Source organism: Salmo salar, chromosome 12 (assembly GCF_965601325.2).
Source record: "Salmo salar chromosome 12, fSalSal1, whole genome shotgun sequence".
Classification (NCBI taxonomy): domain Eukaryota; kingdom Metazoa; phylum Chordata; class Actinopteri; order Salmoniformes; family Salmonidae; genus Salmo; species Salmo salar.
In genome coordinates, this window is record NC_138302.1 from 105,271,032 (window position 1) to 105,286,538 (window position 15,507).

General features: G+C 45.0%; 1 pseudogene across 1 annotated transcript; it reads right to left on the reverse strand.

The window, feature by feature from the left end:
• Window positions 1–7,278: 7,278 nt before the first annotated feature.
• Window positions 7,279–15,044, reverse strand: LOC106566254 (BTB/POZ domain-containing protein KCTD6 pseudogene; annotated as a pseudogene). The gene is made up of 3 exons (XR_014379837.1): window positions 14,956–15,044; window positions 13,926–14,035; window positions 7,279–13,734 (listed from the first exon to the last, which is right to left on the reverse strand). The product of XR_014379837.1 is annotated as a BTB/POZ domain-containing protein KCTD6 pseudogene (transcript).
• Window positions 15,045–15,507: the final 463 nt, after the last annotated feature.

The following is a 15,507-nucleotide window of genomic DNA, read 5'->3' on the forward strand; positions in this document are numbered from 1 at the left end:
CCACTCTAACAATGGCAACACAAGTCCACAAAGATGTAAGTCAAACGGGAAGGAGGCGAGATCAGGTGGGACCATTCTAGCCAATGAGACGGCAGATACGCGAGTGCACAACAGGCCATAGAGATAGATAGAGGACTCATCTTTGTATCTGTGCCATTATTTCCCAATCGTTTCGTTTTGAACAGAACCACTATTTTTTTTTGTTCTGTTCCAGTGTTTCTGACCAGCAAAATAAAGTTCTGAAACGGATCTAACCCCCCAAAAAGTAACGGTTTATATTGTTCCTTCTGTTCCTTTTTTAACCAGTGAAATCAACCAATTTCTTACTTTTAGCTCATTAAATGACTTCACCAATCAGTGCGGATGGAGCAGGCCAGCTAGTTGTTTAGACCAATCAGTGCGGATGGAGCAGGCCAGCTAGTTGTTTAGACCAATCAGTGCGGATGGAGCAGGCAAGCTAGTTGTTTACATGCATGATGGACAGAGAAGTGTAGCTTATGGTGCAAGATGTGACAGAAATGTTACAGGTGGGGAGAGAGCGACAAGAGGGTTGAGAAGCAGGGCTTGAAGCGCTAAGCATTTTATTACAAGCATTATCTGAATTAGGTCCACAGAATTATACCTAGGAGGAGAGACTTCTATGAAGCAACTTTCAATATCCTTGGAGCTAGTGTTGCACATGGGGATGTGTGAAACTTACTCCTCAGCCTGAAATGTCCCCACTGGCGCCAGTGTATAGCTAGCTGTTCGAAATGCACCAACTGGTAAGACGCTTCAGGAGGGCAGTCATGTGTGTTAGCAAAGCAGAGGTCCTAGGTCTGGGCCAGGTTTGGGCCAGGTTTGTGCCAGGTCTGGGCCAGGTTTGTGCCAGGTCGGGCCAGGTTTGTGCCAGGTCTGGGCCATGTCTGGGCCATGTCTGGGCCAGGTTTGGGCCAGGTCTGGGCCAAATCAGGAGAAAGTGGTACTTGCTAAGCAAGCAGTGGTTGCATCACCGCCTGGTATGGCAATAGCTCGGCATCTGACTGTAAGGTACTACAGAGGGTAGTGCGTACGGCCCAGTACATCACTGGGGCCAAGCTTCCTGACATCCAGGACCTCTATACCAGGCGGTGTCAGAGGAAGGCCCAAAAAATGGTCGAAGACTCCAGTCACTCTAGTCGTAGACTGTTCTCTCTGCTACCGCACGGCAAGCGGTACCGGAGCTCCAAGTCTAGGACCAAAAGGCTCCTTAACAGCTTCTACCCAGAAGCCATAAGACCTCTGAACAATTAATGAAATGGACACCTGGACTATTTACATTGGTGTAGTGACCTGGATCTACAGCTGGGGGCACTGTTGAGTACATTTGAGTAGTGACTGTAGCACATGGGGATGTGTGAAACTTACTCCTCAGCCTGAAATGTCCCCACTTGCGCCAGCGAATAGCTCGCTGTTCGTGTGGCACCGACTGGTAAGTTTGGGCCGAATCGGGAGGAAGTTGTACTGCTAAGCAAGCAGTGTGACGTCCCTTACACTAGCAAGCTAACAAGCTTGAGCGGCACCAGAATTAAAAACACATCTTACCTTAGTGTAATGAATAAATCCATTGTGAAACGTGATAACTAGGCTTATTGTATCCTTCAATAGTTTTGAAAAAGTTAATTCGATGTTCTCTAGCTAATAAAAAAACCTCTTCCCCTATCTTCTCACGCTTCTAATGTCAGGTCAGTAGCCTATGGTAACGTCAGTACAGTAACCTATGGAAACGTCGGGTCAGTACAGTAACCTATGGTAACGTCAGGTCAGTAACCTATGGTAACGTCAGTACAGTAACCTATGGTAACGTCAGGTCAGTACAGTAACCTATGGTAACGTCAGTACAGTAACCTATGGTAACGTCAGGTCAGTACAGTAACCTATGGTAACGTCAGTACAGTAACCTATGGTAACGTCAGTAGAGTAACCTATGGTAACGTCAGTACAGTACAGTAGCCTATGGTAACATCAGTACAGTAACCTATGGTAACGTCAGGTCAGTACAGTAACCTATGGTAACGTCAGTACAGTAGCCTATGGTAACGTCAGGTCAGTACAGTAACCTATGGTAACGTCAGGTCAGTAACCTATGGTAACGTCAGGTCAGTACAGTAGCCTATGGTAACGTCAGTACAGTAACCTATGGTAACGTCAGTACAGTAACCTATGGTAACGTCAGTACAGTAACCTATGGTAACGTCAGGTCAGTACAGTAGCCTATGGTAACATCAGTACAGTAACCTATGGTAACGTCACAGTAGCCTATGGTAACGTCAGTACAGTAACCTATGGTAACGTCAGGTCAGTACAGTAACCTATGGTAACGTCAGTACAGTAACCTATGGTAACGTCAGGTCAGTAACCTATGGTAACGTCAGTACAGTAACCTATGGTAACGTCAGGTCAGTAACCTATGGTAACGTCAGTACAGTAGCCTATGGTAACGTCAGTACAGTAACCTATGGTAACACCAGGTCAGTAACCTATGGTAACGTCAGTACAGTAACCTATTGTAACGTCAGTACAGTAACCTATGGTAACGTCAGTACAGTAACCTATGGTAACGTCAGGTCAGTACAGTAACCTATGGTAACGTCAGTACAGTAGCCTATGGTAACGTCAGGTCAGTACAGTAACCTATGGTAACGTCAGTAGAGTAACCTATGGTAACGTCAGGTCAGTAACCTATTGTAACATCAGTACAGTAACCTATGGTAACGTCAGTACAGTAACCTATGGTAACCTCAGGTCAGTACAGTAACGTCAGTACAGTAGCCTATGGTAACGTCAGTACAGTAGCCTATGGTAACGTCAGGTCAGTACAGTAACCTATGGTAACGTCAGTACAGTAACCTATGGTAACGTCAGTACAGTAACCTATGGTAACGTCAGTACAGTAGCCTATGGTAACGCCAGTACAGTAACCTATGGTAACGTCAGTACAGTAACCTATGGTAACGTCAGCACAGTAACCTATGGCAACGTCAGGTCAGTACAGTTGCCTATGGTAACGTCAGTACAATAGCCTATGGTAACGTCAGGTCAGTAACCTATGGTAACGTCAGGTCAGTACAGTAACCTATGGTAACGTCAATACAGTAACCTATGGTAACGTCAGTACAGTAACCTATGGTAACGTCAGTACAGTAACGTCAGCACAGTAACCTATGGTAACGTCAGTACAGTAACCTATGGTAACGTCAGAACAGTAACCTATGGTAACGTCAGGTCAGTAACCTATGGTAACGTCAGGTCAGTAACCTATGGTAACGTCAGTACAGTAACCTATGGTAACGTCAGTACAGTAACCTATGGTAACGTCAGGTCAGTACAGTAACCTATGGTAACGTCAGTACAGTAGCCTATGGTAACGTCAGGTCAGTACAGTAACCTATGGTAACGTCAGTAGAGTAACCTATGGTAACGTCAGTAGAGTAACCTATGGTAACGTCAGGTCAGTAACCTATGGTAACGTCAGGTCAGTAACCTATTGTAACATCAGTACAGTAACCTATGGTAACGTCAGTACAGTAACCTATGGTAACCTCAGGTCAGTACAGTAACGTCAGTACAGTAGCCTATGGTAACGTCAGTACAGTAGCCTATGGTAACGTCAGGTCAGTACAGTAACCTATGGTAACGTCAGTACAGTAACCTATGGTAACGTCAGTACAGTAACCTATGGTAACGTCAGTACAGTAGCCTATGGTAACGCCAGTACAGTAACCTATGGTAACGTCAGTACAGTAACCTATGGTAACGTCAGCACAGTAACCTATGGCAACGTCAGGTCAGTACAGTTGCCTATGGTAACGTCAGTACAGTAACCTATGGTAACGTCAGGTCAGTACAGTAACCTATGGTAACGTCAGGTCAGTACAGTAGCCTATGGTAACGTCAGTACAGTAACGTCAGTACAGTAACCTATGGTAACGTCAGTACAGTAACCTATGGTAACGTCAGGTCAGTGCAGTAACCTATGGTAACGTCAGTACAGTAACCTATGGTAACGTCAGTACAGTAACCTATGGTAACGTCAGAACAGTAACCTATGGTAACGTCAGGTCAGTAACCTATGGTAACGTCAGGTCAGTAACCTATGGTAACGTCAGTACAGTAACCTATGGTAACGTCAGTACAGTAACCTATGGTAACATCAGTACAGTAACCTATGGTAACGTCAGTACAGTAGCCTATGGTAACGTCAGTACAATAGCCTATGGTAACGTCAGGTCAGTAACCTATGGTAACGTCAGGTCAGTACAGTAACCTATGGTAACGTCAATACAGTAACCTATGGTAACGTCAGTACAGTAACGTCAGCACAGTAACCTATGGTAACGTCAGTACAGTAACCTATGGTAACGTCAGTACAGTAGCCTATGGTAACATCAGGTCAGTAACCTATGGTAACGTCAGGTCAGTACAGTAGCCTATGGTAACGTCAGGTCAGTACAGTAGCCTATGGTAACGTCAGGTCAGTAACCTATGGTAACGTCAGGTCAGTGCAGTAACCTATGGTAACGTCAGTACAGTAACGTCAGCACAGTAACCTATGGTAACGTCAGTACAGTAACCTATGGTAACGTCAGTACAGTAGCCTATGGTAACATCAGGTCAGTAACCTATGGTAACGTCAGGTCAGTACAGTAGCCTATGGTAACGTCAGGTCAGTAACCTATGGTAACGTCAGGTCAGTGCAGTAACCTATGGTAACGTCAGTACAGTAACCTATGGTAACGTCAGTACAGTAACCTATGGTAACGTCAGAACAGTAACCTATGGTAACGTCAGGTCAGTAACCTATGGTAACGTCAGGTCAGTAACCTATGGTAACGTCAGTACAGTAACCTATGGTAACGTCAGTACAGTAACCTATGGTAACGTCAGTACAGTAACCTATGGTAACGTCAGTACAGTAGCCTATGGTAACGTCAGGTCAGTAACCTATGGTAACGTCAGGTCAGTACAGTAACCTATGGTAACGTCAATACAGTAACCTATGGTAACGTCAGTACAGTAACCTATGGTAACGTCAGTACAGTAACCTATGGTAACGTCAGCACAGTAACCTATGGTAACGTCAGTACAGTAACCTATGGTAACGTCAGTACAGTAGCCTATGGTAACATCAGGTCAGTAACCTATGGTAACGTCAGGTCAGTACAGTAGCCTATGGTAACGTCAGGTCAGTAACCTATGGTAACGTCAGGTCAGTACTGTAACCTATGGCAACGTCAGGTCAGTAACCTATGGTAACGTCAGTACAGTAACCTATGGTAACGTCAGTACAGTACAGTAGCCTATGGTAACGTCAGTACAGTAACCTATGGTAACGTCAGTACAGTAGCCTATGGTAACGTCAGGTCAGTAACCTATGGTAACATCAGTACAGTAACCTATGGTAACATCAGTACAGTAACCTATGGTAACGTCAGTACAGTAACCTATGGTAACGTCAGGTCAGTAACCTATGGTAACATCAGTACAGTAACCTATGGTAACGTCAGTACAGTAACCTATGGTAACGTCAGTGCAGTAACCTATGGTAACGTCAGGTCAGTGCAGTAACCTATGGTAACGTCAGTACAGTAACCTATGGTAACGTCAGTACAGTAACCTATGGTAACGTCAGAACAGTAACCTATGGTAACGTCAGAACAGTAACCTATGGTAACGTCAGGTCAGTAACCTATGGTAACGTCAGTACAGTAACCTATGGTAACGTCAGTACAGTAGCCTATGGTAACATCAGGTCAGTAACCTATGGTAACGTCAGGTCAATACAGTAGCCTATGGTAACGTCAGGTCAGTAACCTATGGTAACGTCAGGTCAGTACAGTAACCTATGGTAACGTCAGGTCAGTAACCTATGGTAACGTCAGGTCAGTACAGTAGCCTATGGTAACATCAGTACAGTATCCTATGGTAACGTCAGTACAGTAACCTATGGTAACGTCAGCACAGTAACCTATGGTAACGTCAGTACAGTAACCTATGGTAACGTCAGTACAGTAGCCTATGGTAACGTCAGTACAGTAACCTATTGTAACGTCAGTACAGTAACCTATGGTAACGTCAGTACAGTAACCTATGGTAACGTCAGGTCAGTAACCTATAGTAACATCAGTACAGTAACCTATGGTAACATCAGTACAGTAACCTATGGTAACGTCAGGTCAGTAACCTATGGTAACGTCAGTACAGTAGCCTATGGTAACGTCAGGTCAGTAACCTATGGTAACATCAGTACAGTAACCTATGGTAACGTCAGGTCAGTAACCTATGGTAACATCAGTACAGTAACCTATGGTAACGTCAGGTCAGTAACCTATGGTAACGTCAGTACAGTAGCCTATGGTAACGTCAGGTCAGTAACCTATGGTAACATCAGTACAGTAACCTATGGTAACGTCAGGTCAGTGCAGTAACCTATGGTAACGTCAGCACAGTAACCTATGGTAACATCAGCACAGTAACCTATGGTAACGTCAGGTCAGTACAGTAACCTATGGTAACGTCAGGTCAGTAACCTATGGTAACGTCAGGTCAGTACAGTAGCCTATGGTAACATCAGTACAGTATCCTATGGTAATGTCAGTACAGTAACCTATGGTAACGTCAGTACAGTAACCTATGGCAACGTCAGCACAGTAACCTATGGTAACGTCAGCACAGCAGCCTATGGCAGGTAGCCTAAACATGCACAAACACCGGCAAAGATTTTCAGCTTGCAGGCTGGAATAAGTTTCTAAGTGACAGAGTGAGGGCTTTGCATCAGCGCTTTGTTGCATCTGGAATAAAATGTCTGGAACATAAAATGTTGTTCCCCAGTTCCCGTGCTGTTCAAACAACGCTATAGAGCACTTTACCTGGCTCTATTTCTGTTAAAACAACGCTATAGAGCACTTTACCTGGCTCTATTCTGTTAAAACAACGCTATAGAGCACTTCATTGGATATGGTTCATTGGATATGGTTCATTGGATATGGTTCATTGGATATGGTTCATTGGATATGGTTCATTGGATATGGTTCATTGGATAAGGTTCATTGGATATGGTTCATTGGATATGGTTCATTGGATATGGTTCATTGGATATGGTTCATTGGATAAGGTTCATTGGATATGGTTCATTGGATAAGGTTCATTGGATATGGTTCATTGGATAAGGTTCATTGGATATGGTTCATTGGATAAGGTTCATTGGACATGCTTAGTGGGTGGGCAGAAAGATGTTCAGTAACACACTGAACAAAAATATACATGCAACAATTTTACTGATTTACAGTTCATATAAGGAAATCAGTCAACTGAAATACATTTTTTAGGCCCTCATCTCAGCCAGGCCCAGTCAATCAGAATTAGTTTTTCCCCACAAAAGGGCTTTTTTTACAGGCAGAAATTCTCCTCAGTTTCATCAGCTGTCTGGTCTCAGACGATCCTGCCTGTGAAGAAGCCGAATGTGGAGGTCCTGGGCTGGCGTGGTCTGCGGTTGTGAGGCCGGTTGGACGTACTGCCAAATCCTCTAAAATAAGGGAGGCGGCTTATGGTAGAGAAATTAACATTCAATTCTCTGGCAACAGCTCTGGTGGACATTCCTGCAGTCAGCATGCATGTTGCACAAAAAGTTGATAGTGTAAAACACTTACAATATAAAATAACAGTACAGGATTTATAAACATATCTTGTCTGATAAATGAACAAGTCTACAGCCCATGACATGGAGCATAGCCAGATAACATACAGTATCTAGTCTGATAAATGAACAAGTCTACAGTCTATATCATGGAGAATAACCAGATAACATACAGTATCTAGTCTGATAAATGAACAAGTCTACAGTCTATATCATAACCAGATAACATACAGTATCTAGTCTGATAAATGAACCAGTCTACAGTCTATATCATAGCCAGATAATACAGTATCTAGTGTGATAAATGAACAAGTCTACAGTCTATATCATGGAGAATAACCAGATAACATACAGTATCTAGTCTGATAAATGAACAAGTCTACAGTCTATATCATGGAGAATAACCAGATAACATACAGTATCTAGTCTGATAAATGAACAAGTCTACAGTCTATATCATAACCAGATAACATACAGTATCTAGTCTGATAAATGAACCAGTCTACAGTCTATATCATAGCCAGATAATACAGTATCTAGTGTGATAAATGAACAAGTCTACAGTCTATATCATGGAGAATAACCAGATAACATACAGTATCTAGTCTGATAAATGAACCAGTCTACAGTCTATATCATAGCCAGATAACATACAGTATCTAGTCTGATAAATGAACAAGTCTACAGTCTATATCATAGCCAGATAACATACAGTATCTAGTCTGATAAATGAACAAGTCTACAGTCTATATCATAGCCAGATAACAAAGTACGCCAACTCATATTCTGTTGTTCTGAAATACATTTTCTTCATATAGTGTTTCTTTAGACCTAAAATAAACAATGAGTTTATTGTGATGGTGTTTAATCAGGTGATTTATTATACATTAAAATGTAGATGATCCAAAGGTGCAGCAGCTTGAATGGAGGCCTGGAGATATCAGCATGTTTATGTTCATTAACGGGCAATTACCGGGAGACCCGGCAGTCTGCTGGTATTACCGGGAGACCCGGCAGTCTGCTGGTATTACCGGGAGACCCGGCAGTCTGCTGGTATTACCGGGAGACCCGGCAGTCTGCTGGTATTACCGGGAGACCCGGCAGTCTGCTGGTATTACCGGGAGACCCGGCAGTCTGCTGGTATTACCGGGAGACCCGGCAGTCTGCTGGTATTACCGGGAGACCCGGCAGTCTGCTGGTATTACCGGGAGACCCGGCAGTCTGCTGGTATTACCGGGAGACCCGGCAGTCTGCTGCTTGACATTAACCAGCTGACAGAACATCGTGACTGCCACAGCCCTTGCCAGACGTACCGGTTTGTGTCAAGAACTGCAACGCTGCCTGGTTTTTCACGCTCAACCGTTTCCCAGTGTGTATCAAGAATGATCCACCACACAAAGGATATCCAGTCAACTTGACACAACTGTGGGGAAGCATTGGAGTCAACATGGACCAGCATCCCTGTAGGACGCTCAACACCTTGTAGAGTCCATGACCCTGATGAACTGAGGCTGTTCTGAGGGGTAAAAGTGGGTGTAAACTCAACACAGTATTTTTTAAGTGATCAACTTCAATTCATAAAAAGGCAGGTACCAAATCGTGGACTCAATCCAAGGCGCATTATAGCGAGCAACGCTCTTTTAAATGAGCCGCCATTGCAGAGCGCTGAAAGCGTTCTCAGTGAATATGCCTTTAAAAAGGCTGTGTAGTGACCTACGCTGTAATGCGTCTTGGATTTGAAAACGACCAAAACTTTGAAACCGTTGTTAAGTTAAATAAAATAGGGTGGAAGATTTCACAACGTGACGTTGTACCCCATCATTTCACAACATATCGTTGTACCCCATCATTTCACAACATATCGTTGTACCCCATTATTTCACGTGACGTTGTACCCCATCATTTCACAACATATCGTTGTACCCCATTATTTCACATGCTGCTATGTAATTAAAAAGCGCTTTGAAATCTGATGAAAGGTGTTTTATAAACGCTAATGATTATTATCACCATCATATCAATATGTACCACGTCAGCCAGTTACCAACTGGGCCCTAGTACCTGCACCGTCGAGGACCGTCTTCAAATCAATAACACAGAAAGTGATGTTGAATCCCAAGCCAACCCAAAGTAATACGGCCAAACTTCCACCATGCCTATCAAAACCTCAAAAAGCAACCTGAATAATAACAACATTCTGTGAACATATACACTGCTTTCAGGTTTAAAGTAATACAGTTGTGAGATTTGGTTCTGGGTGCCAGGGTGATTATGACCAGGGTTACAACCAGGGGTGGTTATGACCAGGGTTACAACCAGGGGTGATTATGACCAGGGTTACAGCCAGGGGTGATTATGACCAGGGTTACAACCAGGGGTGATTATGACCAGGGTTACAACCAGGGGTGATTATGACCAGGGTTACAACCAGGGGTGATTATGACCAGGGTTACAGCCAGGGGTGATTATGACCAGGGTTACAACCAGGGGTGATTATGACCAGGGTTACAGCCAGGGGTGATTATGACCAGGGTTACAGCCAGGGGTGATTATGACCAGGGTTACAGCCAGGGGTGATTATGACCAGGGTTACAACCAGGGGTGATTATGACCAGGGTTACAGCCAGGGGTGATTATGACCAGGGTTACAACCAGGGGTGATTATGACCAGGGTTACAGCCAGGGGTGATTATGACCAGGGTTACAACCAGGGGTGATTATGACCAGGGTTACAGCCAGGGGTGATTATGACCAGGGTTACAACCAGGGGTGATTATGACCAGGGTTACAGCCAGGGGTGATTATGACCAGGGTTACAACCAGGGGTGATTATGACCAGGGTTACAGCCAGGGGTGATTATGACCAGGGTTACAGCCAGGGGTGATTATGACCAGGGTTATAGCCAGGGGTGATTATGACCAGGGTTACAGCCAGGGGTGATTATGACCAGGGTTACAGCCAGGGGTGATTATGACCAGGGTTACAACCAGGGGTGATTATGACCAGGGTTACAGCCAGGGGTGATTATGACCAGGGTTACAGCCAGGGGTGATTATGACCAGGGTTATAGCCAGGGGTGATTATGACCAGGGTTACAGCCAGGGGTGATTATGACCAGGGTTACAACCAGGGGTGATTATGACCAGGGTTACAACCAGGGGTGATTATGACCAGGGTTACAACCAGGGGTGATTATGACCAGGGTTACAGCCAGGGGTGATTATGACCAGGGTTACAGCCAGGGGTGATTATGACCAGGGTTACAGCCAGAAGTGATTATGACCAGGGTTACAGCCAGGGTGATTATGACCAGGGTTACAACCAGGGGTGATTATGACCAGATTTACAGCCAGGGGTGATTATGACCAGGGTTATAGCCAGGGGTGATTATGACCAGGGTTATAGCCAGGGGTGATTATGACCAGGGTTACAGCCAGAAGTGATTATGACCAGGGTTGATTATGACCAGAGTTACAATCAGGGGTGATTATGACCAGGGTTACATCCAGGGTTAGAGCCAGGGTTGATTATGACCAGGGTTATAGCCAGGGTGATTATGACCAGGGTTACAACCAGGGTGTTTATGACCAGGGTTACAGCCAGGGTTGATTATGACCAGGGTTATAGCCAGGGGTGATTATGACCAGGGCTGATTATGACCAGAGTTACAATCAGGGGTGTTTTATGACCAGGGTTACATCCAGGGTTACAGCCAGGGTGATTATGACCAGGGTTATAGCCAGGGTGATTATGACCAGGGTTACAACCAGAGGTGATTATGACCAGGGTTACAACCAGGGGTGATTATGACCAGGGTTACAACCAGGGGTGATTATGACCAGGGTTACAACCAGGGGTGATTATGACCAGGGTTACAGCCAGGGGTGATTATGACCAGGGTTACAGCCAGGGGTGATTATGACCAGGGTTATAGCCAGGGGTGATTATGACCAGGGTTACAGCCAGAAGTGATTATGACCAGGGTTGATTATGACCAGAGTTACAATCAGGGGTGATTATGACCAGGGTTACATCCAGGGTTAGAGCCAGGGTTGATTATGACCAGGGTTATAGCCAGGGTGATTATGACCAGGGTTATAGCCAGGGTGATTATGACCAGGGTTACAACCAGGGTGTTTATGACCAGGGTTACAGCCAGGGTTGATTATGACCAGGGTTATAGCCAGGGGTGATTATGACCAGGGTTGATTATGACCAGAGTTACAATCAGGGGTGATTATGACCAGGGTTACATCCAGGGTTACAGCCAGGGTTGATTATGACCAGGGTTATAGCCAGGGTGATTATGACCAGGGTTATAGCCAGGGTGATTATGACCAGGGTTACAACCAGGGTGTTTATGACCAGGGTTACAGCCAGGGTTGATTATGACCAGGGTTATAGCCAGGGGTGATTATGACCAGGGTTGATTATGACCAGAGTTACAATCAGGGGTGATTATGACCAGGGTTACATCCAGGGTTACAGCCAGGGTGATTATGACCAGGGTTATAGCTAGGGTGATTATGACCAGGGTTACAACCAGGGTGATTATGACCAGGGTTACAACCAGGGTGATTATGACCAGGGTTACAGCCAGGGTGATTATGACCAGGGTTATAGCCAGGGGTGATTATGACCAGGGTTGATTATGACCAGGGTTATAGCCAGGGTGATTATGACCAGGGTTATAGCCAGGGTGATTATGACCAGGGTTATAGCCAGGGTGATTATGACCAGGGTTACAATCAGGGGTGATTATGACCAGGGTTACAACCAGGGGTGATTATGACCAGGGTTATAGCCAGGGGTGATTATGGCCAGGGTTACAATCAGGGGTAATTATGACCAGGGTTACAGCCTGGGGTGATTATGACCAGGGTTGATTATGACCAGAGTTACAATCAGGGGTGATTATGACCAGGGTTACAGCAAGGGTGATTATGATCAGGGTTGATTATGATCAGGGTTACATCCAGGGTTACAATCAGGGGTGATTATGACCAGGGTTACAGCCAGGGGTGATTATGAACAGGGTTACAACCAGGGTTACAGCCAGGGTGATTATGACCAGGGTTATAGCCAGGGGTGATTATGACCAGGGTTATAGCCAGGGGTGATTATGACCAGGGTTGATTATGACCAGAGTTACAATCAGGGGTGATTATGACCAGGGTTACAGCAAGGGTGATTATGATCAGGGGTGATTATGACCAGGGTTACAGCCAGGGGTGATTATGACCAGGGTTACAACCAGGGTTACAGTCAGGGTGATTATGACCAGGGTTACAGCCAGGGTGATTATGACCAGGGTTACAGCCAGGGTGATTATGACCAGGGTTATAGCCAGGGTGATTATGACCAGGGTTATAGCCAGGGGTGATTATGACCAGGGTTACAGCCAGGGTGATTATGACCAGGGTTATAGCCAGGGTGATTATGACCAGGGTTATAGCCAGGGGTGATTATGACCAGGGTTACAGCCAGGGTGATTATGACCAGGGGTGATTATGACCAGGGTTACAGCCAGGGTGTTTATGACCAGGGTTACAGCCAGGGGTGATTATGACCAGGGTTACAGCCAGGGGGTAAGTACTAGGAGTTGATTTCCACATCAGCAATAAATTAACCCCAAATCATCCTGGTCAGTCGTCGACCTTGCGAGCCAACCGGGCAGAAAGTCCAGTGTTGCTCCACTGTGTTCCCGTTGGCCCTCTCACTCATCTGGTGGCACCTGGTGTTCCTGAAGCCCTGCTTGGAGATATAGTCCAACAGGTGCAATCTCAATAGACACCTCCTGGTGATAGTAACCCGGACCAAAAGGAGAAGGACACCTGGAAGTCACTGGAATCCATCATGTGGTTGATCCACTTGGTGAAGCGGTTAAGACAACCTCTCCAGTAGGGAGCGGATTTTGGTGATGATGGTGAGCTGGGTGATGACGACGGCAACAAGGTTGGAGTACATGGACAGCTTCCTGGTTGACGAGAGCTCCACCACCTCCTCAAAAGGTGTCCAGAGGGGTAGAGGGGTTTAGTGTCGGTGAGAGACTGCATCAACGGCTCAATCTGGTAGAAGTCTGCCGAAGAAGGAAGAAGAAGAATATTACTTTAATGTCAAACGTCAAGACAAAGACACTGAAATGTTTATTTATTTTAATCTTAACACCAACGAGAAACACACTGAGAGGATAATCCCCTGCTGGCTCAGATTGGAACCGGCAACCCTCCAGTTTGCTGGCCCACCGCTCTAACCCCTAGCTTACCTTACTCAGCAGATCCATCTCCGTGATGTCACAGGGCAGGGTGAGCTCTGAGGTGCGTAGGAAGTTGAGGACGTAGCGGAAGAGGGGCCCCGTCTCTGTCGATGAAGTAGTGTCCCTGTCAAATCAAAGAGTGTCATATTCCCATATCACGCAGACATACAGGTATGTAAAGTGTATTCAGAAAGTATTCAGACCCCTTGACTTTTTCCACATTTTGTTACGTTACAGCCTTATTATAAAATTGATTAAATAATTTTTTCCCCCCGCTCATCAATCATGCTGTGGGGAGGTTTTTTTCAGCGGCAGGTTCTGGGAGACTAGTCAGGATCGTGGGAAAGATAAACGGAAACAAGTACAGAGAGATCCTTGATGAAAAGCACTCTGGAGCAGGTTAAGACTGGGGTGAAGGTTCACCTTCCAACAGGACAACGACCCTAAGCACACAGCCAAGACAATGCAGGAGTGGCTTCGGGACAAGTCTCTGAATGTCCTTGAGTGGCCCAGCCAGAGGCCGGACTTGAACCCGATCGAACATCTCTGGAGAAACCTGAAAATAGATCTGCAGCAACACTCCCCATCCAACATGACAGAGCTTGAGAGGATCTGCAGAGAAGAATGGGAGAAACTCCCCAAATACAGATGTGGCAAGCTTGTAGCGTCATACCCAAGAAGAGTCAAGGCTGTAATCGCTGCCAAAAGGTACTTCAACAAAGTACTGAGTAAAGGGTCTGAATACTTATGTAAATATGATATCAGTTATTTATTTTTAATACATTTGCACAATTTTCAAAAAAACGAACAGTTTTTGCTTTGTCATTATGGGGTATTGTGACGTCATTATGGGGTATTGTGACGTCATTATGGGGTATTGTGTGTAGATTAATGAGGGGAAAAAACTATTTCATCCATTTTAGAATAAGGCTGTAACGTAACAAAATGTGGAACATTTTCCAAATGCACTGTATATCTGCAGAACTGTGGCAAAGTACCTGAGCGTCGTGTGTGTGGTGGGGAAGTCCCCGTGGAACATGGAACCATAGCATGGAGTCAGGGTAGCGCTGCAGGGTGGACTGGGACGTGGTGTACAGACAGACACCCACGTTGAGGGTCACCGGGTCAGTCATCTATAGGCAGAGACAAACACATTACAGCCTGAATAAAAATTTATTTTTATTTTTTACACTATTATTAAATTACACTTTGGATGGTGTATCAATACACCCAGTCAATATGAATATACAGGCGTTCTTCCTAACTCAGTTGCAGGAGAGGAAGGAAACCCGCTCAGGGATTTTACCATGAGGCCAATGGTGACTTTAAAACAGTTACAGAGTTTAATGGTTGTGATAGGAGAACGCTGAGGATGGATCAACAACATTGTAGTTACGCCACAATACTAACCTAAATAACAGAGTGAAAAGAAGGAAGCTTGTACAGAATAAAAATATTCCAAAACATGCATCCTGTTTGCAACAAGGCACTAAAGTAATACTGCATAAAATGTGGCAAAGCAATGACCTTTTTGTCCTGAATACAAAGTGTTATGTTTGGAGTAAATCCAATACAACATATTACTGAGCCCCACTC